General features: G+C 45.2%; 1 protein-coding gene across 3 annotated transcripts in view; it reads left to right on the top strand.

The window, feature by feature from the left end:
* The window catches only part of PXYLP1 (2-phosphoxylose phosphatase 1), a 78,742-nt gene that overhangs the window by 13,150 nt on the left and 42,329 nt on the right, over positions 1 to 23,263 (top strand). The gene's annotated exons all lie outside the window — the stretch shown is intronic.

The following is a 23,263-nucleotide window of genomic DNA, read 5'->3' as shown; positions in this document are numbered from 1 at the left end:
CTCATTGGAACTTCAATCTATAGCCAGTTAGAAGCACAGATGACAACCTGGATCTGCAGTTGGCATCTGAAGCAGTGAGCGGACAGCCTTGTGGGATTAAGCCCTTAACTTGTGAGAGCTGAGGCTATTTCCAGATAGATGGTGTCAGAGTTGAGTTTGTCAGTGGAAGAGAGTGCACAACTTAAAAGTTGAGAATTATGTTTTATGTGGTAGACAAAACTGGGGACTTAAGCCAGGGACCCAGCATCTCAGATAGTTGTGAGAGACTGCTCCCAAGAGGTCAGGGAGGGACCAGGGTATATAGGAGTTTTTGCTACAAAGATCAGGTAGTTAGACTATCAAAAGATCACTGTTAATTAAAGAAAACCAGATATCTCAATTTAAAGATCTTAAGCCTCTTCTGGGAATGGGAAGCTGTAAAAGCCAGGGCTCATTGAAATCATTCCTTTGATATGCACCTCAGCCAGTATCGTGTGCTTTCTCATCCTGAGTCTCCTCAGGGTGCCCCTTGTGGGCTGGAGTGAACACCTAGCTGGTGTCAGATAGAAAATTGCTTTGTGCTGTGGGAAGAAAACCCCCTACACATTGGAATTAGGTGTAGAATCATTACTACCCTAAGTGCATCCCAGAAACATCTCATCCAATCCTTTCCACAAACCCAGGAATGGGTAATTTCACATTCTACTGGAATCTAAGCTCCACGTGGGTGGAAATTTTAGGCTTATTTGGTCACTACTGATCCCATTTCTATGACCGTACTTGGCATATAGCAGATGCTCAGTAAATATTTGTTAAATGAATATTTGAATCACCATCTATAGGTGAGGAAACTACAGCTCAGAGAGGTAAAGCAACTTGCCTGAGGTGCCACAGCCTGGATCTCAATCCCAGGGAAGTATCACAAGCTGTGGCTTGGGGTTCCCAACCCCACTGGCCTTGGAATACAGGTTACTTATGAGATAGAACTGACCAAATGCAGCACAACCGTGACAAAACCTTGAGTTGAGTGACAGTGAAACTCAAGGCCCAGAAGGTTGTCTGTCTTCTTGCTGCCAGCGTCTTGCTACAACTCAAGGGTAGAATGAATATGCAGGGGTGTATCCATCCGTAGACAGTGATGTTTCTTTAATACCGCCTTCATTCTGTCATGCATGCCATCCGGAACCTGCTGTGGCTCCCTGCTCCCACAGGAACCTAGTCTGGTCCCAATCATCCTCCACCTGTTCACTGATGAGTCAATGTGTAAAGCCTGCCAGCAGTCAACAGTTCAGAGGATTTGGCTGTGCCTCCGCCTCTGCACCACCACCCACATCACTTATCTACTTCCAAATGCCTCACATCAGGCATGCCCACAGATGTCCTTCCTGCCCTTTCAGTTTTAACACGGATTCTGCTGAGTCCCTGAAGCCCTCTCTGACCATCCCAGCACAAGCCACCGCCATCCCCCACCCCGCCCCCTGAAGCCCAGTCTCTGTACAGTGCATTTCCCGATGGTGTTCCTAGAACCCTGATTTCTGCAGTGATGGGGCTTCTGCCTAGAGGTGCATGCAGCCCCTCCTAGCAAACTGCCTTTATCTGTCTTATACATCAAGTTCCATGTTGCATTGAGTTTTGAAAGGGGCACTGTTTCAAAACCACTAATCTCTTTATAATTTATCCTATACCCACCTTGTGACTTCTTGCTTAACCACGTTAATAAATAAACTTTACAGCTTTCTTTTTTTTCTGATTGTAACAGTAAGACATGTCTACTTAGGAAAATTTGGAAAATGCAGAAAATTACCAATGACAAATCTTCTAAGATGCCACCACCTGCTTAAAGAGTTTCCTGTCAGTCTTCTATCTTGTGATTTGTTTTAAAGAAAATTAAGATTATCTGTAATCCCAGCTATAAGCACCCGTAACATTAGGGCATTTTTTCTCTTTCCGTTTTTTAAAAAAATTTGTTCCTTGTATTTTTTTAAAAAATAGTAATAGGTTCAAAATTCTGAAGAGTAAACAGTAAAAAGTCCCACTCCCACTCCTGTTTAAAACCACTCAGTCCAGTTTGGTAATGTATCTACTTTATAACAAAATTGAGTTCACACTATACAGGCTGTATTAGGGCTTGCTTTTTTTTTTTTTTTTTAGCAGCATTAACATTTTCTTCTGCCATTGCTAAATCTTTTAAAATCTGTACACAACACGTTGTACAAAGAGAGCACTAAATATGTGAGTAGACATTGAAAAGTATACAATCGAGGTTAAAAGTCCACCCCTGTTAATTTAGAGGGCTGTCTCCCTCCAGACCTTTTTCAGTAGGTTTGCATGTTGTCTTAAAATTTCCATAGGTCCGTTAAGATATGCAAATGTATGTTTTACCTACATGAAATTTTCCTATATCTGCTATGCCAGCACTCTCTCTTCTATCTTTCACTGGGCAGTGTCTCCAGAGGTTTTTTCCATGCCCACACATAAACCCACCTCTTCCTTTTAAGGCTGAGTCATCTTCCATTGTATGGACAAACTGTAATTTTCCAGCCATTTCTATACATAAGAACATTTCAGTTTTCAACTTTTTATAGTTATTCCTAGTGCTGCTTTGTACACATGAGTGAGCAGTCTTGGGAATTAGATACCCAGAATATGAATTCTTAGGGCAAAGGATATGTGTGTTTATTGTTTTAATAAGACCACTGGTTCTCTACAAATTCCATTCCAGTTAACCCTCTCACTAACAGTATGTGCATGAACTCATCCCTTTTGATAGTAGTGTGCAGCAGAAATGAATAGTCTCATTTTTTTGCCCATCCGAAGGATGAGAAATACCATGTCATTTTAAAATTTATATTTCTTTCCATCCTAGTTTTCCAAGCATATGCATATATACCTTTAAAAAATTTAGCCATGCAGTACATGATTCTGTAGTTTTTTTCTTTTTCACATCACATCCCATTAAAATTTCCACATTTTGTTTTCCCAGTCATTGCATTGTCAAAGGCTTAGTTGTTCAAAGGTGTTGTCCTCCTGAACTGTTGCAGATCACCTGGAATTTATTTCTGTCCTTAATCTCCAAAGACCCTGGGAATGACAAGGAAGAGAAAAGAATCCCTCTGCAGAAAATTGACCCAAGGTCTGTCCGGAAATAGGGGCCAAATTAAAATCTGAATTAAATGTTTGCTCAGGGTCTCACCCCGTAGGTATTTGGCAGGGAGGTGCCTAAAGGATCACGTGAGCTCTTGTTCCGTATAGGTCTTGGATACCATGCATTCAGTGTTAAGAAGCTTCACCCATTTCATATGTTCCATTATGAAAAGCACCCAGATTTGTTTGTTGTTCTTTGGTTGGAGGATTACGATGCTGCTAGAGCATTTAACATCCGTAAAAACATCCAGGAGGCAGTGTGGTGTAGTGGGAATGCACTGAACTGGTGAGGCAGAGAGCTGGTTCCAGGTTTCAGCTTTTCCCCCGACTGTTGTGTAGACCTGAAGAAGACACTCAACCTCTTGGGTTCCCCAAGCTCTGTGTGGTTTGACCAAGGTGTGAGTGGATTTGGAAAGCCTGGTGGAAGATAGGCTAGTAGTTAACAGGCTAGTTCTAACTCAGTGAAAATTCTAATAATTTGAAGCTTCTAATAATGAGGTTGGCTGTTGTGGTATCATAAAAAAAATTAATATTCAGTCTTTGTCCCAGGTTCTGGCACACCGCTCTTAAAACCCCTGGAATCTCCAGAGTGCTAAGTGTCCAAAGTATTAGCCCCTCAATCATGTCTGACTCTTTGTGACCCCATGAACTATAGCCCACCAGGCTCCTCTGTCCAGTGGAATTCTCCAGACATGAATACTGGAGTGGGTTGCCATTTCCTTCTCCAGGGATCTTCCTGATCCAGGGATTGAACCCAGGTCTCCTGAATTGCAGGCAGATTCTTTACCATCTGAGCCATCAGGGAGTGTCTTTTATATGCTGATGAGATGACATATAACTGAACAGAGGCTAGATAGCTTTAGGATGGGAGCCTTTGCCCAAAAGACCAAGGCAGGATTAAGGGGTTTTAATGATAAGTAGGGGAGAGAAGGGAGCCGGAGGTAGAGTTCAGTCATCAGTGCCATTGATTTAAGTACTCTTGCCTACATGAAGAAGGCAATGGCAACCCACTTCAGTACTCTTGCCTGGAGAATCCCATGGACAGAGGAGCCTGGTGGGCTACAGTCCGTGGGGTCGCGAAGAGTTGGAAGCAACTGAGTGACTTCACTTTCACTTTTCACTTTCATGCATTGGAGAAGGAAGTGGTAACCCACTCCAGTATTCTTGCCTGGAGAATCCCAGGGACAGAGGAGCCTGGTGAGCTGCAGTCTATGGGGTCGCACAGAGTTGGACATGACTGATGCAACTTAGCAGCAGCAGCAGCAGCCTACGTAAAACCTCAACAGAAAACTTCCAACAGTGAGGTTTAGAGAAGTTCCAGGTTGACAGACACAGAGGGTGGTGGGAGGGTGGTGAGCCCAGAGAGATCGTGTAAGTTATGTGCTCTTGCCCCGTATCCTGCCCAGTGTGTTTCTTCCATTTGGCTGTTCCTGAGTATCTTTTATGATAATCTACAGTAAATAATAGTTACTTATTCTGCCTCCAGACTCATGAGCTCTTGTAACAAATGATCAAACCTGAAGTAGAGGGGTTGCAGGAAGTCTCCTATCTTGGGAGCCAAAGCAGGGCAGAAGTGGGCAGCCTAGGGGCGGAGACCTGTGACTGGCGTCTGATGTGGGAGAGGTCTTGAGGACCAAGCCCTTAATCCTGTGCGGTCTGAAGCTGACTCTGGATGGGAAGCGTCAGAAGCAAACTGAATTGTGGGATACCCAGCTGGTGTCAGAAAACTGGAAAAAAAAGCCCCATACATTTGGTATCACGAGTGTCGTGAGTAAAAACAGTTAAGCTGGATATCGTCCAGAACTGTTCTGACGTGCTCTCAGCGGACTCTGTGCCAGGTTTTGTTCAGCGCTGGAGACACATTGTGAACAGACAGAACCCATCCCTGCTGTGAAGTGGCTTACAGTCAAGCACAGGAGGCAGTGGGCCAGCCAGGAATTTCAGCGGCTTGGTTATGTAATGATAGTCCTGGGAGGTGTCATGAAGGAGAAACACAGGATGATTCGAGGGTATCAGACAGGATGCTCATCTAGACAGGAGATGGGCAGTTACCCTGAGAAAGGAGAAAGTGATTCTGGAGCTGGGATCCAAGGGCTGATCGGGAGTCAGCAAGTTGGGAAAGGGAGCATGCCGGCCAGAAGAAGGTACCGAGGGTGGGTTGCTGGTGGGTAGAATAAGCTGCTCCTTTGTTCATTCATTCATCCTTCCAACAAATATTGATCAAGCACCTGCTTTGGGCCAGGCACTGTTCCTGGCACTGGGGATACAAGATCAGGGAGCAAGACTCAAGTTCCTAGCCTTCGTGTCATTCAGTGTTGGTGCAAAACAAATCCTCAAGCTGGGTGCTTAAGATAATCATCCTTTTACTCTCATCCTCATGGTCTGGAGGTGGACCAGGCTCAGCTTATGCTTCTGGCTCAGATCTCTCACATACTCATTCAGGGGATGGCTGATCTGGAATCGTTCAAAGGGTCCCTCACTCATAGGTCTACTGTTGGGCATCCCTATCCCCAGATGGCCTCTCGTGGGCTTTCTCCTGTGTTGTGGCCTTGGAGCTCTGAAGCATGTGGCCCAGGCAAGAGCAAACGAGACAAGCCAGGTGGAATCTGCATAGACTTTTTTGAGCTAATGTTGGAGCTCACACCACATCATGTCTATGCCTTTCTACTCATCAAGGCAGTCCCAATGCCTGTTCCCAGGATCTAGGACCACTTTCTGGTGGGAAATAGGACAGAAAATTTGTGGATGTGCATTAAAACTTCCATTGCTCTCATGCTCTGCCCCCCTGAGCATTTTAGCCTTGGCTTCAAACCTGCCTGCCCTGCCCGCCTCACCAGAGTCCTCCCGGCAAGATAAACCTAATGGCCCCTTGCAGTCCCACCTCCCTTCTCTGCCCAAGCAGCTCCAGAAATGTACAGTTTTCTCCACCTCAGGCCCTTTCCTGTGAGGGGCTGTGCCCCTTGTGAACTGGTACCTGCAGACATCTGCCTGGCTTCCCCATCTCCTAATTGGGTTGTCAGAGGACAGGCATGGATACAGGTCCCAAGTCCCCAAGGAGCACAGCTCTTTTGTGGGGCTAAGAGATGACCAGGATGGCTGGGGGGCTCTCGTGCATGGACTTGAGGTGAGGCTGGGTCTGTAGGCCATGGGCAGGGTTTGGTCATCATCCCAAGAGCATTATGGGAAACCACTAGAGGGTGAACGTTCAGATGACCACCTGCTGGAAAGATGCTAGATGACCATCCTTCTGGGGATGACAAGATTTTGCATTATAGTTTTAAATGAGTCTGTTAGAATGGTTTTATTTTTCTTACAAAAGAAGATACCAGAGACGTCCCAAATTCGAGAGGAGGCGATTTCTCCATCCTGATTCGATCAGTCATAACAAGACTAGTGATACGGCAGTCTGCAGTTAGTTATTCCTGGGTTGGTGGGCAAAGCCAGTCTTCCATAACCAACAGTTCATAGCAGTGTTACAGAACACAATCCACAGCACACATTCCCACCACCGTGATGTCCTGTAAATACACACAGTAGTACCCAACTTATCATGCAGCAGACTTTGGAAGATGACTGTGAAAGCTGTAAATATTACAGGATAGCTCTTTGCCCTGTTTAGTAGACATATGTGAAAACTCAATTGTAGGGTGAGAATACAGAATAAGTATTTGCTTATTTGGTCTTGTGGCTATCCCATTGTTTGGCATTCTCAAAAGCACTTGCGTCAATAGCTTCTTCCTTCATGTTTCTCATTAAGCACCCTTTGACTTTTTTTAGAACTGCTAGTAAAGTACAAGTATGACTCACTCTGGAAAACTGGAAAGGGCTCGCCATCTAGTGAGATCTCACCTTCTCTCAGTTTCAAGTTAAGCGTTCAAGGCAAGCCGCATATACCAGATCACAAAGTGATTTAAAGATGTAAATAAAACTCTTCAGAAAATGTTGCCTGATAATAAGTTTAGGGGTTAGCCCCAATCTATACATTTAAATATTCCTATAAAATGCTTGCTTCAAAGCAAAAAAAAAAAAAAAAGCAAGATTTTATTGGTGTATTTTCACGTAGGTGGCAGACCCATGAATATAAAGGAATTAACCATGACTGAGCTACTAAGACTCAGGTGTTTCATGATATTTTGCTTAATCTTTATCAAAAGCCTATGTATATGGACACGTAATTGTTAGGAATTGTGTTAAGCTACTATAACAAATAAACTTCCAAACTTCAGTGGCTTAACACAATAGATTACTTTTCGTTTCCAAAAACAGTCTGATTTGGTTCCAGGACAATGATATCAAGGATGGGGGTGTGTTAAAGAGGCAGGACCTGTGTTCTACACAGATTTGGGGTGCCAAGCTTGTGGAAGCTCTGTTTCTGTAGCTTGTGACTTTCAAGTTTGCCTTTCTCTCTTTTCTTTTGGTCATTTTCTTATTTTTTAGCACTATACATTCATATATACTCAACACCAATTTATATCCTATCTTCTTTTTTCTTTCAATTTGATTGATGCAGTTGACATGCAACATTGTATTAGCTTAAGGTGTATAACATAAGGGTTTGGTATATGTGTGTATATTGCAAAATAATCACCACAGTAAGTCTAGTTAATATCATTTACCTCACAATGTTACAAAACATTTTTTTCTTACAGTGAGAACTTTGAAGATCTATTCTCTTAACAACTTTCAAATATAGGATAGAGTATTGTTAACCACAGTCATTATGCTGTACCTAACATCCCACGAATTTATTTATCTTATAGTTGGAACTTTGCACCTTTTGACTGCCTTCGCTCATTTCTCCTACTGCCCATTCCCTACCTTTGGCAACCACCAATCTGCTCTCTATTTCTATGAGTTCAGTTTTGTTTTTAAGATTATTCCACATATAAGTCAGATCATATGCTATTTGTCTTATTTTGTCTGACTTATTTCACTAACCACAATGACTTCAACGTCCATGCACGCTGTCACAAATGGTAGTATTTCCTTATTTTTCATGGCTGAATGACATCCGTTTCATGGCTGTGTGTGTGTGTATGTGCATGCCTTTGTGTGTATAAACAACCTAAGTGTCCATCAACAGGTGAATGGATAAAGAGAATGTAATGTGTATAAAGATGTAATAGATACAGAGGTAATCTTGGTTATTGTAAATAATGCTGCTGTGAATGTGGGGTGCAAATGTGTCAAGAGTGTAATTTTGTTTCCTTGAGACATACAGCCAGAAGTGGAATTACTGGATCATATGGTAGTTCTATTTTTACTTTTTTAAGGATCCTCTATACTGTTTTCTCTAGGGACTGCACTGAGTTACAGTCCAACCAGTGTACACAATGGTTCTCTTTTCTCCAAATCCTAACACTTATTATCTTGTGTATTTTTTGAAAATAGCCAGTCTAATAGCTGTGAGGTGGTATCGCCTTGTGGTTTTGATTTGCATTTTCCTGATGATTAGTGACATTGAACATACTTTCATTTTCTTGTTGGCCATTTATATGTTTTCTTTAGAAAAATGTCTATTCAGTTTCTCTTCTCTATTTAAATCAGATTGCTTGTTTTTTTGCTGTTGAGTTGTGTAAGTTCTTTATATATAATTTGGATATTAACTCCTTATTTCACATATGATTTGCAGATGTTTTATTTCATTTGTTTTCATTTTGTTGGTGATTTCCTTTGCTGTGCAGAGGCTTCTGAGTTCTATATAGTCCCACTTCTTTATTTTTGCTTTTGTTGCCTTTGCTTGTGGTGTCTAAATCCCCCCCAAAAAAAGAAAAAAATCACTGCTAAGTGATCTTGGAGCTTACCCCCCTATATTTTCTTCTACAAATTTTATAATTACAGGCCTTTATTCAAATCTTTAATCCATTTGAGTCAGTTTTTGTGTATGGTGTGAGATAGGGATCCGGCTTCATTCTTTTGCATGTGGCTGTCCAGTTTTCCAGTACCGTTTATCAAAGAGGCTATCCTTTCCCTATCCTTTGCTTCTTTGTTGTAAATCAATTAACCATTTATGTGTGGGTTTATTTCTGGTTCTCTATTCTGTTCCATTGATCTATGTGTCTGTTTTTGTGCTAATAGCATACTGTTTTAATTACTATAGTTTTATAATGTAGCTTGAAATCAGGAAGTGTGATGCCTCCAGCTTTGTTCTTTCTCAAGATTGCTTTGGCTAATTGTGTTCTTCAGTGTCCCTTACAAATTTTAATTGTTTTTCTATTTCTGTGAAAAATGACATTGGGATTTTGATAGAATATGTAGATTGCCTTGGGTAGTATGAACATTTTAACAATATTAATTCTTATAAACTATGAGCCTGGAATATCTTTCCATTTATTTTGTCTTCACTTTCTTTCATCAATATCTTATTGTTGTCAGTGTACAGATCTTTTACCTCCTTAGTTAAATTTATTCCTGGTATTATTCTTTCTGATTCAGTTGTAGATGGGATTGTTTTCTTAATTTCTTTTTCTGATAGCTTGTTTTTAATGTAGAAAAGAACTGATTTTTGTGTATTGGTTTTGTATCATGTGACTTTACTGAGATTGTTTATTAGTTCTGACAGTTTTTTGGTGGAATCTTTAGGGTTTTCTGCATATAATATTATGTCATCTGCAACTAGAGACAGTTTTACTTCTTCCATTCTGATTTGAATGCCTTTGAATTCTTTATCTTGCCTAATTGCTCTGGCTAGGACTTCTAGTATTGTACTGAATAAAAGTGGCAAGAGTGAGCATCCTTGTCTTGTTTCTGATCTTAGAGAAAAACTTTTAGCTTTTCACCATTATATATATTAATACCATTGACTTTGAGGCTTGTATTTCATTACAACTTTAAGAGGATTCAATCTAAATGGAACTTATTATAGTGTTATTTCCTACTTTATTGGAAGGGTCAGTCAGTTCGGTTGCTCAGTCATGTCTGACTCTTTGCGACCCCATGGACTGCAGCACACCAGGCTTCCCTGTGCATCACCAACTCCCAGAGTTTACTCAAACTCATGTCCATTGCGTCAGTGCTTCCATCCAACCATCTCATCCTCTGTCACCCCCTTCTCCTCCTACTTTCAATCTTTCGAAGCTTCAGGGTCTTTTCCAATGAGTCAGTTCTTAGCATCAGGTGGCCAAAGTACTGGAGTTTCAGCTTCAGCATCAGTCCTTCCAATGAATATTCAGGATTGATTTCCTTTAGGATTGACTGATTGGATCTCCTTGAAGTCCAAGGGACTCTCAAGAGTCTTCTCCAACACCACAGTTCAAAAGCATCAATTCTTTGGCGCTCAGCTTTCTTTATAGTCCAACTCTCACATCCATACATGACTAGTGAAAAAACCATAACTTTGACTAGATGGACCTTTGTTGGTAAAGTAATGTCTCTGCTTTTTAATATGCTCTCTAGGTTGGTCATAGCTTTTCTTCCAAGGAAAAAGCATCTTTTAATTTCATGGCTGCAGTCACCATCTGCAGTGATTTTGGAGCCCCCAAAAATAAAGTCCCTTACCACTTCCATTGTTTTCCCATCTATTTGCCATGAAGTGATGAGACTGGATGGAAGGAAGCTGAGACTAAATAGCAATTCAGACTCCTTCCAAGATAAATGTCTGTGATTCTATGTGACCATCTTCTTAGCTCTGTTTTTGCTTTACCTGTATCTTCATACATGCAAAGGAGACAAAAAACCACACCAGTTTTGAGAGTTTCTCAGAACATCTGAATCAGAGAATTTTTGGATCTCAGCATATGGGTGCTGCTACAAGTCATCCCCGTCACCCCTCCACAGCACCTCCAGCAGGTAAACCACCTCCTTAGGTAGGAGGGCTAATTCCGTATCGATACTGATGCTGCCAGCCTCACACTGAGTCACCCAGCAGTTTTCTTTCTTACTTTAAATTTTTTATTTATTTCCTTGTGCCTAAGCTGGGTCTTTGTTGCTGCGCTTGGGCTTTCTCTAGTTGTGGTGAGTGGGGCTGTTCTTCCTTATAGTGCACGGGCTTCTCATTGTGGTGGCTGCTCTTGTTACAAAGCTCAGGCTCTGGGGCATGAGGGCTTCAGTAGTTGCAGCACACAGGCTCAGCAGTTGTGGCAGACAGGCTTAGTTACTCCCCACCCAGAAGTTTTCTGAAAGGTATTTTAGAGGCAGAGAGCTCCTGCCCACCAGCACCAGCAGTGATAGTGACCCGCAGAGGACCTGGGCCCCATGCCCTGCCACAGCTGAGCCGTGAGGTGGGCCAGCAGTGAGCACGGGTTTGTCAGGGCTCTCTCAGTGAGTGTGCCCCCAGCCTGAGCAAGGCCTCCCTGGGAGAAATGCCGCAGTCTGTTGTGTGAACAAGTGCTCTGTTCATGGATCTGTCCATAGCAAAATTCTATTTCCCTGTAGTATTGTTAACATAGATAATACAGCTTTCAAAAAGCATAAGTGACCTTGGCAGCCTGTACTTTCAGGCATGTCTGATTCAACTTGCACAGTTGAGATTCTCAGGACATTGTAAGCCTTTTTTTTTCTGCCTTTAAAATTTTGACTTTATCACTGAAATCTTCAATTGTACACCACTTACATTTCCAGTTTTACAGCCCTGCCTATTCAGTCCTTTTGTGCTTTCCTTGACATTTTAAGAAACTTTTAATTGACACAGTTTGCTTGCAAAATAAAAAGAATCAGCTATATTTTTAAGTGGTTTTGTGGTGAGTAAGGCTTGCCAACTGCGTGTTCTCCTTTTTGTGTTGAGGTACTTATCATTGCTCTGACATTCTAAAATAAGAATGCCAGTTTCAGATGCAGTGCTTCTAAAACTTAAGAAAGAGCAAAGCAGCCAAGTTGGCTGGAACCCAGACATCTCCTCAAATGTCAGGGAAAAAAATCACTGAAGATAAAATAAAAGTGAAAATCCTGGCTTGCTGGATTATTTATTTTAGTCTGTTCTGGTCCTGAGAAATGATCAGTAGCCCTCACAAGTTTATCCTTTGTCGAGCTGGCAAAAATCTCAAAGGGGAAAGTGGTGGGTACCTGTAGCTCAAAAATGCAGGGGGGCGGAAAAATCACTTTACTCATTCCGGGATTTAAAAATACTAATTCTGCAGATTATCTGTCTGAAAATCCTGTTTGGGAAGAAATGACAAATAATTCATGCTGCATATTTAAGCACATGTGAATGTGGAATAAAAGGTCTTTTTAGTAGAGCCTGTCGTCAGTAGGCTGAGGGATGCTGCTCTGCTGGTTATACCCAAGCAAACCAGCACTGATGCTCCTTAAACATATCATTATGGCGACATGTGCTTTGATTGCTAGATCTGAAAAGGGCTGCCACTGTCATCAGATGACTGGGTTTGAGAATAATTTTCTAGAATGACTGTGTGTGTTGTCAGATCTTCTCCAGCTGTGGGTTGGTACAGGCACCCCTCCCTCCCTCCGCCCTGACAGAACTCCGATTCTGTTCAGGTCTCCACCGTCTCCCTCCCTGTGTGGGTCTCATCCTGCCAGGAGATGAATCTTTATTGATTTTACCCAATCTCTGAGCTCCGTTCCTGGTGCCAGCGATCAGTCTGGAACATGGGCATGTGACACAGTTCTGGCCGTTAGACATTTGGGGAAGTCCACTGGAGAGTTTCTGGGAGGGCATCCTGGCTTCTAGTAGAAGTGTGCAGGATTGTCCCCTTCTGCTTCTGTGTAGTGCCAAGTGTGATACCTGGAAAGTGGTCACCATCTGTGACTCTCGAAGGGAGCCGTCCTAAGCACAGGGGATGGCAGAAAGCCCAGAGATGAAGAGATGCTGGCTTCCTGATGATGCCTTCAAGTTGCTGAATTCAGCCACTCTGGAGCAGCAGTTCCTAACATTGTGAGTCATTATGTAAGAATGTTGATGGGTCCTTTTGCATTAGCAGGGTTTTCTGTTACTTGCAGCCAAGCCATCTGGATAGCTACATGAATAGTTTGAGATAAAACAAAACATACAACTCAAAAAGGACAAAGGTTACCCCAGCCATGTCTCATTTATGTCACATCTAAGAGTGATGCTCAGCCTGTTTCACCATGAATATGTGTGTGCATATTTATAACATCCTCAGAGGGAGACCCCATAGAGAGGACCAGTGTTCTTTAAAGCTAATGGTGAATTCTAGTTAAGGTACTTCACTGGCTGCTTTAAAAGAATTGAGATAACAATGACTTACAAAGCTTGTGAGATACATTTTAGTGATGGATTTTATTTTCTTGGGCTCCAAAATTACTGCGGATGGTAACTGCAGCCACAAAATTAAAAGATGCTTTCTCCTTGGAAGAAAAGCTAGCCATCGTATTAAAAAACAGAAACATCACTTTGTTGACAAAGGTGCATATAATCAAAGCTATGATTTTTCCAGTAGTCATGTACAGATGTAAGAGTTGGACCATAGACAAAGCTGAGCACTGAAGAATTGGTGATTTGAATTGTGGTGCTGGAGAAGACTCTTGAGAGTCCCTTGAACTGCAAGGATATCAAATCAGTCAATCCTAAAGGAAATCAACCCTGAATACTCACTGGAAAGACTGATGCTGAAGCTGAAGCTCCGGTACTTTGGCCACCTGACGTGAAGAGCTAACTCATTAGAAAAGACCCTGATCCTGGGAAAGATTGAAGTCAGGAGACGACAGTGACAGAGGATGAGATGGTTGGATGGCATCACTGACTCATTAACATGAGTTTGAGCAAACTCCAGGAGATAGTGAGGGACAGGGAAGCCAGGCATGCTGCAGTCTATAGGGTTGCAAAGAATTGGATATGACTTAGCAACTAAACAGCAAAAAGTATGAACTGGTAGATGGTCAAGGAGTTGGGTGGACTCTCCCATAGGATCATCTAGGATTCTTCTCTGTCATTCACATGAATGTTGTCTCCATGGACATCAAGAAAGCTGGCTCACCACTACTCCAGTGTTTCAGAGTGTGGGGTGGGGAGGAAGGAAGGGCAGAGTGGGGCAGTGTGGGAAGCCTCCTTTTACCCAGAATTGCAGAGATTACTTACAGTCATAATTCTTTGGGTGCAACCTGGTCACATGATGACAGGGTCACATGATGATGACTAGTTGCAAGGGAGTCTGGGAACTAGCTCTCTCTAGCTGGGTGGCCATGTGTCCAGCTGAAACCTAGAGGATTCTGTTGGTAAGAAAGTGAGAATAACCACTGGAGGAGTGTCTGCCACAGTGAAGAGGCAGATGTGGACGTGACCACAGCAGAGTGCTGGCTGCCACTCTCAGGTTGTGGAGCAGGCGTGTGAGCCAGGAGGGCCAGGCTCCCTGAGCAGCCTGGAGCCTTGTGCCAGCTCTCACCTGCCCTAGGCCTGTCTTCCCAGTCAGACAGGGGACTTGCACCAGGTGGTGTTTAAGACCTCTTCAAGCTCTGACTTGTTCTGGCGTGGCCCCCATGCACAGGCATTCTGCCTCTGGAGTGGGTGCAGAGACAGGCGGCAGCAGGCTGAGCAGCCGCATGTGGGTGGTAGGTGTTAAAGCCTTTACTGGGAGCCCGGAACTGGGCCGTGTCCCTTACGTGAATTGACCCCCTTAGCCCTTACACGCCCTGTGAGACGGACTGTTCCATTTCGTGGATGGGGCAGCTGTGGCTCATGAAGGGTTAGAGAAGGAGACCCGGCCATCTGACTCCAGGGCCCACAGACTTAACTCCATGTCATGGGTAGGACTGGGACTGCAGTGGGATTTGTGAGGTGTGGCCAGGTCATGGGGAGCCCAGAAATCAGGGCCAACTTCGGGGGTGATCTGCTGTGATTCTCCCCCTCCTTGGTGACCCCATAGCCAGGAGGGGCTGTTGCCACGTCTGGGCATGGCACTGTGGGTTACATTACCCCTCACCAGCACAGGCTGTTCTTCGGGAGGAGAGTATTGTGGGTGAGAGAGCCGTCTGGGGAGGGGTCAGTGTGGGGCGCAGTGCAGAATGTTCCATGGGGGCTCATCACATGGCTCGCAAGCATCCTTTCAAGTGTCGCCCCTGCTGAGAGGGACAGGGAGACCTCGGCCTGCTCTTGTCCTGTGTTCCCAGAGGAGGCTGTGCTGGGGAGAGGTGGAGCCCCAGCCCTAGAAAATGAGGGTCAGTGCCTGAAGTAGGCCTGTCCCTCAAGCCGACACTGCTTGGTGGCCTGGCTCCTGACATCAGACGCTGCCTCTTGCTCCATGCTGGAGGTCAGTGGCTCTGTGCTCAGAGGGGACTCCAGGAAGGGAGGGGGTGCCAGTGGGTATGCAGTATAGTCCTCTAAGTGGTGGGGTTCCTTGGTTTTGTGGGCAGGCTGGCCTAGGTGGGGGGAGTGAGGCTCTTACGGCCACCCACCTGTCGGCACCAGACCACAGGCAAACTCCACATGGAGGAGCAGATCCAGATGAGATCAGGGCTCCCTGACCCAGCCCCAGTGGGGTTTCTGGGCAGCCTGCGGTCTCCAGGTGCAGCAGACTCACTGAACGTGAAACTGTGGGGTGGCGCTTGGGCTAACCCACCTCCCTGTTCAGGGTCTCCTCACCCACAATGATGCCAACCCTCCTCCTGCTCCCCTCGAGTCAGGATGGTCTCATTTAGGGTTGTTTCTTTGGTTCATTCCTAAAATACAATTATTTTCCTAAAATGCAATTACAAATGCCTCAGCTCCAGGCTGCTCTTGAAGACTGAACTTGGGCAGAGCCTCCTGCACAGGAAACCTGCCATCCTCTCTGGGCCTAGGTGGGTCAACCCCTCCCTCCCCAATTCTCTCTCTCGTTGATGGTTCTAGTGTCACAAGCCTAATGGTCCATTTACTCTTTGCTGCACTGACCAGACTGTGAGCTGCTTCTTTTTTTTTTAATGCTTAAAACCTCAAACATACACAGAAGGACAGAGGATTATATGATGTGCCCTCTAAGATTCATCACCCAGCTTCAGAAGTTGTCACAGTTTGCCAGTCTTATTTTGTTAATTCCTCTTTGACCTCTCCCCACCGACCTCACCCGCACTTCCAGAATATTTTAAAGCAATTCCTAGATCTCATATCCTTTCTCCCATAAGTACATTTCAGATATAAGCTTCAAAATGGAAGAAACTGTGTCCTGTATCCTGCATCCTCGGCACTTTGGAAGTTGTTATTGTTTAGTTGCTAAATTGTGTCTGACTGTGTGCAACCCCCTGGGCTGTAGCCCCCAGGCTCCTCTGTCTATGGGATTTCCCAGGCAAGAATACTGGAGAGGGTTGCCATTTCCTTCTCCAGGGATTATTCCTGGCTCAAGGATCAAACCCACGTCTCCTGCATCCGCAGGTAGATTCTTCACCACTTAGCCACCAGGGAAGCGCGCTTTGGCTTCGGGGAAATAAACATTTTGAATCAGCTGATTGACTGGTTGAATGAATTGGTTTCAACCTTTAGAGCCCAGCCTGCACATTAGCTGTCACTTGAGTAGCTGGAATGTGAGTGACATCTGGGAGCCCACAGCCCCTGTGGCGCTTTCCAGGAGGTTCTGGAATCTATCAGGCTCTCACTCATCAGACTTTAAGGTTGGTTTATTCTTAGCCAGGCATCTTTGATTTTGCAATTAAACCCCACTTTGAGGTCACCTTGGAGACGGAGGACGATGAAGATGTAGCTTTTACCTTTGTTTGGTTCATATTTACTTCACAATTATAGACTTTAGGGTTTTCTTAATTATAATGCTGTATTTACTTGGGCCAAAATGATTAGGACTGAAAAAAAAATCAAAGTATAGAATACATCTAAAGCATTTTCTTTAATACCATCTTTCTATTCCTGGTAATGGTATTTTAACTACACAAATGAGATAATTGAATGCACATTTTTCTTTCAAATGGTCTTTGTCATGTTTAAAACCCTAAATTCTGTACACTTTGAAGGGGACTCTGAGACTGGAGTCACTAAATGTGGCATTTCCAGCTTTTACAGGGTGGCAGTCAGGCCAGGGCTTGCACTTTGGAAATCTCTGATGGTAGAATGGTAGCTTGTAAAAATGCCTTTGATATATTCCTTTTTTCCTCTTAATTCAGAAATGGTATTTACCATAATACTGTAATGAGACCTGCCTATTTCCTAGTGCTTTTTTTCAAAATTACATTCTAAAGTATTTTCTTTCATTCTTCAAATCTATGGTAAAGTTGAATTAAGGTGACTGAGTTCTCTGTTCATCTGTTTTCTTTTTTGCTGCTTCATCAGGGATGCAGAGTAATAATTCTATTTCTGGATTTAAGGTATTTTTTACTTTGTGGGTTTAGCAGTGGGGACTAAAACTGTGCCCAGTAGACATTTGATGACTGGTGACTATTAGATGTTCAGCCCACACCATGAAGCAGTTGTTTCCACTGAAGTATTTGTAGGGGTTGGATTTGGTCCTGTTGCCATATTGAGTCAAGAGCATCTTCCATTTATGGACAGTGATGTCTGAGGATTAGGAGATGTGGGAGCTATCCTGAAGCAGGTCGCAGTCCTACTCCCCCTACTGATGTAGCAGTGACTCTTCTGTCACTGTGGACTTTGCTTTCTGGGCTGTGAGTGAGCAGACTGTGGAGTCTCTGTTGAGGGCCGAGTCCCGGCTATCACTTGGGATGACTTGGACAAGTCCAGTGGGGTAACTAGAGGAGTTGCAGGAGATCCAGGGGTGTGCGTGCTCCAAGCTCCCGTGCAGGGAATATGCAGGATTATGACCAGAAGGGAACCCAAGGAGTGCCTGATTTCTTGAGTGCCAGAGAGGCTCCTCACCAGGGATGGAAAGGAGAAAGGGACTCTGGAGAATGGCGCTGGAGCTTGAGCCACAGAGACAGAGTCCGTTGGCTGGTAAGCCTGTCTTCTGACAGAAGCCGAGACACATGTTCCAGGCTGGAAAACCTGTGGCGAGGCGGGACACCACAGCTGAGTCAGCCCTGAGGAAGGCTGGCATGGTGGGGGCAGGGGCAGGAACAAGCTGCACACGTGGCTCCCCACTGATGGATGGGGCTGGGCCAGTGAATAGGAAGTGGCGGTGGCCAGGATTTGGAAGGGGAACCACAGTGTGTGGCAGAAGCAGCAGCTCAGGGAAAGGGCAAATCTTTGTGTTTAGATGGTGGAATTTCCTGGTGGCTCAGATGGTGAAGAATCCGCCTGCAATGCAAGAGACCTGGGTTTGATCCCTGGGTTGGGAAGATCCCCTGGAGAAGGGAATGGCTACCCACTCCAGTGTTCTTGCCTGGGAAATCCCATGGACAGAGGAGCCTGGTAGGCTACAGTCCATGGGGTCACAAAGAGTCGGATGACTGAATTACTAGCAGGGAGGTCTGTATGATTTCTCCAGAGCTGGGGAGCCCGACATCGCACATCCCTGCTTTGTGCCAAGTGCTCTGTGTATCGTGACATTTACTCCTCACTGCCCTTCTGCTCATTTATACTCTTATCCCCAGTCTTATTTAAAGATCAGTGTCCTGAAACTTGGCGAAGTCCAGTTGTCAGGAGGTCACAGACAAGGCAGTGGTAGAGCGGAGAGCGGACACAGTTCTGCCAGCCTCTGAAGCCTCGTGCTTTCTGCGGTGTTGGGGCTCCCCTGGGTCTTTTTTCACTGAAGAAGCGAAGACGCACGCACTGGAGCCAGGCACAGGCTTCTCACGTGGGCACACACCTGTGTACACACACTGCTTACACACAGCGCTTACACACACATTGGGATCCTAGCTCCAGCTGCAAACACAAACTTCAAAGCTATGTGAATTTTGCATTATATAATTATTATTTAGCTGTTTAGAATGAAAAGAACAGAGCGTGACCTTCCTATCCCGTTTTCTAAGAACACAAGTTCCAGGAGAACAGCACGGAGGTACTTACCTCAGGCCTCAGTGTCAATGTGCTGCTCCCTCCCCTGCCCCTGGGCTGTGTACACACCAGGCTGGTGCTAGCACGAGTGGAAGTGATGAGATTCTGATCATTATTTGCCATTTGGACTGCCAAGAGAGAGTCAGAAAGTAGGGGCACAGAAACCCAGAGCTTACTTATCAAGGGGCAATGTTCGGTGTTCCCATGTGAAGGCTTGTGTCATCAAGTGAAAAGCCTCAGGTACATGGAGATGTCAGTAGCTGGAAAACTAAAAGCAGTAAGGCAGTCACATGATCCCAGCCATCTGGTTAACCCAGCATATCCTCAGTATTTTCAATCTAGAACTAAATATATCCCCTTTCCCAAAAAGCCCTCAGCATATTGAAGAATGTGGATGAGATGGAGCTTTGGCATGTGGGGCCTGCAGAAAAAAGATGAGGATATGGAAATCTACACCCTGGCTTAGGATTTCCTGGTAAAGACCCAAAATGTTTTCTCTCTATGGGAATAGCTAGTTTTTGCTTTACATGTATCAAGCTTCCAAAGGATTGAAAACAGCAGCCTTCATATTTTGTGTGACCTGGGGGTTGGCCACACAGTTCTTTTAGTCTGGGTTGACTCTCCATCTATGGGTGGTGTGGCTGGACTAGAAGGTCTGGGATGGCTTTGCTCACATGTATGGTGACTGGCAGGCAGCCTGGTTGGTTGAAGAGAGCCTCAGCCGGGAGTGCTTGCCTTGGCCCCGTGTGGTCTCATCCTCCAGCAGCTCGCCTGGGTGTCTTCACACGGTGCTCTCGGTATTCTAAAAGCAGCCAGGGAAGACAAGCCCTAATGCGAAAGTGCTATTCATGCCTTTGTTTGCAGCTTGTCTGCAAAGCGTAGAGAGCTTTTGGCTTGTGCCCAAAGCATAGACCTTGTCCAAGCTTAGAGTCGGTCTGGGACACTTCCCAAAGCCAAGAATACAGAAAAGCATGAACACAGTGGGGGCCATCACTGCAACAAATCAAAGCTGTCTGTAAGTCTGAGATTTAATCTAGCAAAAGCAGTTGTTTCTACCTGACGCCCATCTGAAGATGACCCTGAACCATATTGTGATTTGTCCTCGTGTAAAATGCCAGTGTCGGGAAAACCATAGATGGCCTCCTTAGCAGCTCTAGCAGCCTCATCTGCCAATGAGGGTGGTGAAGTCTCCCAAGAGGCTGGAGGCAGGAAGTGGTTGAAGGACCAGACCTGGCCTAGTACCAGAATAAAGTTCTCACCTCGCACACCCAAGTGCAGAGCAACCAAAGAAGCAAGTCTGGTCTTCCAGCTGCAGAGGCAAGAGACACCACCAGGCTCAGAAATTGGGGGTGGGTGGTTTCCCCAGACAGCAAGGTTTGGTTTGCACAGTGAGATGCTGAAGATAGCGTTTGAGCTGGAGTGACAGAGCGATGGATGGGGACAAGAACATGTGACCATTTCAGTACTCATGTAGCTGGAGGAACCAACAAACTGGTTAAAAAACTATTCCTATTTCTCAAGAAGAGGGAGGAAGCAGTAGAGTGAACTGACAGAGGTGAGTAGGGGGGACTTCCCTCGTGGTCCTGTGGTTAAGAATCTGCCTTGCAATGCAGGAGGCACAGGGGGACATGGGTTCAATCCCTGGTGGGGGAACTAAGATTCCCACATACTGAGAAGCAACCAGCCCGAGCTCCTCGGACCACGTGCCACTACCAGAGAGCCCGTGTACCACGGTGAAAGATCTCATGTGCTGCAACTAAGAACTGATGCAGCCAAATTAAAACCGAAGAAGAAAATGAGTAGGTAGCAAAGCTACTGACATCATTTTCTTTTGACTGAGGTTTACACTTATTTAGCCTTTCATTCGGTTCTCATAACATAATTAGTCCCAAATTACAGATGAGGAAACTGAGTCTCAGAGAGGTTAAGTAACTTGGCCCATGGTCACCAAGCTTGGGGTTCTGACCCAGGTCTGTCCACCTCCAGAGTTCTGTGCACTTCACCTGCACTTGCTGAAGAGGTGGTCCCCACACGAAAAGCAGAGCTGCAGGACCCTCCTAGAGGCCATTTGCCAAGCAGGAACACTTGAAGATGTTTATGTAAAGTAAAAGGAGCCATTCCAGATGCGGTATTAGTCTCAGAAGAAGGCAATGACATGACAGAAGGGAGACAGAGACACGAGAGAGAGCTCTAGCATATTTACTGTTGGGGGTACAGGGACACCCACCCAAAGAAGGTATTTGAGCTGAACCTTCTCCCTGTTCTGTGATCTAATCTCTACGTGCACTCCCCACTCACCTTCCCCAAATTAAAAGGATCCCCTTCTAAGAGGATCATTGTAAAGTAAACAAATCCAGTTGGGAATGACTAGTGAGGGAGATGTTCTGAAATCCACAGGCTAGTGAACCAGAAGCAGCGAGCCGTCCTTGGGTAGCTAGCAAGCTGGCACGTGCCGAGAGCCAGCCTCTTCTGTATACTTACATGGGTGGCAACTAGAGTCAGTGTGCGGACGTGTGGGGTGACCCTGAAAGGCAGCAGAAAACTTTAGAGGCACACCTCTCATTTCATATCTGTCATCACCAATTAATAACCTCATGCCCTTAAGGTTCGGTTTTCCGCGGGCAGGTTTGAAATCACCAAGCCTGTCCCTGGGGCATGTCATGGGAAACCCAAGGGAATGGATGGTTTTGAGCAGTTAGAAGCTCCTGGTTCCTGGAGCAAAGGTTGGAGGCTGCCCCGGGGAGGCTGCTCTGAGGGAATGCTGACGTTCCACCTAGTTAGGGTATGATTTGGAAATACTGCCCAGTGTTTGCATCTGAGTGGCGGCGCCTTCCGTGCTCATCCCTGGAGAGCTTGGCCGAGCAGCCGAACCTGTCCCAGTGAGAGGTGGAGGGGCTGTGACTTGGATTTGACTTTGGTTGTTTTCTTTTGCGGCAGGGTGAGTGGGGGACAGTTAACTGTTGAACCAGCAGATGAGTATTGCCAAGGTCTCCCTCCCGGTCAAGGATACAAGAGAATGGATTGTGATGCGTCCCAGACACCCCAGGCAAGAAACTCTCCAGCCTGGATCAGGGGCCCAGAGCCACTCAGGCTTGATGCTTTACCTCTGGGAATGAGGTTTGTTTACAGGAGGGCTTCACCCTCTTTGTTGCCTCAGGAGGGCAAAACTACGGGCTGCACATCAGTGGGCCCACATCCTGTCTCATTGTGATCTCAGCCGCCTCGGGGGTTCAGTGCAGAAGCCCTGACCTTGGGCCCCTCACCAAATGCAGATTCTGGTGAGCTGCCTTCAGGGTCTGTGGGTGTCCTTGCAAACACACCCAGGTGGAGGCCACGGGGAGTTTCAGTTTTGGAAAGAGCAAACATTTATTTGGAGTCCTAAGTATGTTAAATCCTGATGGGATCAGCCAGGGTAATGTGTTGTTTTAGCCAGAGATGTCAGAGAGCTTCTGAGGCTGTTGAGTCCCTACCCAGACAAGGAGGTGGGTGTCGCCAGGAGGACAGATTATCTTGGGACATGAAGCTCTGGTCGCTGGAAAGGAGTGGTGACTAAAGGGAAAGAAGCAGAGCTCACTTGAAGGTGTAAATTGGGATTCATTTGTTAACAGGGTTGCTGGATGCTGGACATACAGGCTCATTTGTGAGGTACAGTGTATTTTCATCAGTCTTTTAGCCAGTGTTGTCCAGTGGTAGAAGGTCTGACAGGTCCCTTAAAGGAATGGTTCTTAAACTCCCCTGTAGGGCCTTGGGTGTGGTGGTAAGGTGGGTGGGTGGGGGGCAGCAAGAGACCCCAGGTCTCTGGCTTCTGCCTCATTCCCTGCATAAGTTCTTAAAAATACAGCCTTATTGAGATATAATTCACATACAACTCACCCAAAGTGTATAATTCAGTAGCTTTTAATATAGTCATGGAGTTGTGCAACGCTTACCATATTAGCAGGTGATCTTTTATCTGATTGCTTTTCTATTGTATTTGAAGGAGAAAAAGTTTCTGCTGCTAAAATCAGGTTTGAAATAATGGTTATAATCTTGCTGTGGCTAAGAACCTTTTCTGAAGAGGCTGTGATTTTTCAAGTTCTATTTTAAACCCCAATGAGAACCAGAAAATAAATTTGGTATCTAAGTGGGGTAAATACCCATGGCAACCATTCCCTTTTTTTCCCCACAGAATGGACATTTAGAACCACATTTGGCATTTTTGTGAAGTCCTTCTGCAGAGTCCTAACATGGTCAGAGGAAATTAGAATGGTGGGTGGGGCTGCAAGATGACCCATGGATGCAGCTGAAATGGGCCCAGTGGTCCCAGGTTGGGGGGAGGTCTCTAATTAGCTTATGGGGCTGCTTGATGTAGGA

This window comes from Muntiacus reevesi, chromosome 8 (genome assembly GCF_963930625.1).
Source record: "Muntiacus reevesi chromosome 8, mMunRee1.1, whole genome shotgun sequence".
NCBI classification, from domain to species: Eukaryota; Metazoa; Chordata; class Mammalia; order Artiodactyla; family Cervidae; genus Muntiacus; species Muntiacus reevesi.
This window is presented reverse-complemented; position numbering and strand designations above follow the sequence as displayed.